The following is a 1,834-nucleotide window of genomic DNA, read 5'->3' on the forward strand; positions in this document are numbered from 1 at the left end:
ACACTGACGCCGTTGACACTCTTCAACGAAACTTTTCTTATTCACCACCCTTGTGGCGTTGTTGACTTTTGATAAAACTAAGTCAGTCATTTTCTCGAACCAAAGACTTTGATACCATTTGTTGGGGGAGTTTTTCACTAGGGAGCATTGAATATTGTGAGACTTATTCTTTTTAGAGCAACCCCTTTGTGAGAGACACACCACATATTCACCCAAAACCTTGTTGGGAGAGTTTTTCACTATGGAGCATTGAACATTACGAGACTTCTTCTTTTCATAGCAACACCTTTGTGAGAGACACACCACATATTCACCCAAAACCTTAAGGTGATAGGTGAGTGAGTTATCTCACATATAAATACTCAAGTCTCTATATTTCCAACCAATGTGAAACTATTACCCACACTACTCACAGTTTATACATTCTCGACAATTTCAAAAAAAAAAAAAGTTTCAAATGCATACAACAAGTTCTTCCCGTAACTAGGTTTTTCAAAACAAGAAGCACTTCAATGTATCATATGTTTAATTTTACAATAACATTTCAAAACAGAAAAAGGAATTACAACTTGTTTGCACTTAGGAGTAATTTTAACAAATTTAGTCTTTGTGAGGCCCCAAGTTATGTGCAGCAACTCTGCTCCTCTTGGACATAATTTTTGTCCTAATGTTGCAGTGATAACATAACACATTAGTTAACATTTTTTTTTAGACACTTGAACCAAAAAGTTAAATTGCAAAAGGAATAGAATAGAGTATCATAATTTTAAATTTGTAGCAAAAACTTTATCAGAACATACATATAACATCAGAGATGTGGAATCAATCCAAACAAACTATTATTATATTAAATCAAACCTAATATTCATGATATATAAAAGGAACCGCAAATTAACACAAGAAAGGGGGGAGCCATAAGCAAAAAACTAAGGACCATAACTTGAAAAAACTTAAATCATCAAAAAAACCTAACCCATTTAACAACATTCATTACAGCAACAAGTAGATTCAACAGGCATCATATTTCATTTTGCATAAAGGAGAAGGAGTTGCATAATCAAAGGAAGGAGGGGGTACCTGAGTTCGCGTTGATTTGTTGATTCGTGTAGGTATAACTTCACCTCTTTTTCTTTCTTTTGCACTGATAAAATGGATATTGTCCTGATACTTGTTATTTAGTTTCTTTCGAGTGAGGGAGATAACAACAATGAGGAGGAGAGAGGAACGAATCTCAGAATGGAGAGAGGGAAAGGAGATGCTGTTGTTATTTTTTTTTCCATCATTTATATTTATTAATTGCTTTAGTATTTTATATTTTAATGTCACTTAATATTTTTTGATTGGATGTCCATTTTGCTTTGATTTTGGTGCAAAAGTTATATTTCTACGTGACACCTAATCCCCATTTTTGCAATTTTTATTATTAATTATCGTTCACTATTTTAATTAATTTCATTCACTCATGTATCATGTGTTACTCTTTTGGTGATTGTTTTTTTAAAAGAAAAGGTAGCCATGTTGTTAGTAAATGTAGTAGAATAGAAACACCTATCTCTTTTTTTCTTTTTCTTTTTTTGTTATTTGGGATTTTTTATTAAAATATATTAAATATTAGTAGAAAAATATTAGTTGTCATATATCAATTATTTTCTTCTATTATCAGGATATATCATAAAATATAAAAAATTAAATTTACATTTTTTTTAAATTTTAGATTATGTCATAAAAAATGTGTTTACCATTTATTTTCTTTTATTTCTAGATATGTCATAAAAAGAATAAAAGAAATTTAAGTTTAACATTTTTTTCTTTTATTATTTTAGACTATGTTGTA

General features: G+C 29.9%; 1 long non-coding RNA gene across 1 annotated transcript; it reads right to left on the reverse strand.

Moving 5' to 3' along the window:
- Positions 1-458: 458 nt before the first annotated feature.
- Positions 459-1,269, reverse strand: LOC127095939 (uncharacterized). The gene is made up of 2 exons (XR_007792693.1): positions 1,078-1,269; positions 459-664 (listed from the first exon to the last, which is right to left on the reverse strand). It is a non-coding gene; the product is annotated as an uncharacterized LOC127095939 (long non-coding RNA).
- Positions 1,270-1,834: the final 565 nt, after the last annotated feature.

The sequence above is a fragment of the Lathyrus oleraceus genome, chromosome 6 (genome assembly GCF_024323335.1).
Source record: "Lathyrus oleraceus cultivar Zhongwan6 chromosome 6, CAAS_Psat_ZW6_1.0, whole genome shotgun sequence".
Classification (NCBI taxonomy): Eukaryota; Viridiplantae; Streptophyta; class Magnoliopsida; order Fabales; family Fabaceae; genus Lathyrus; species Lathyrus oleraceus.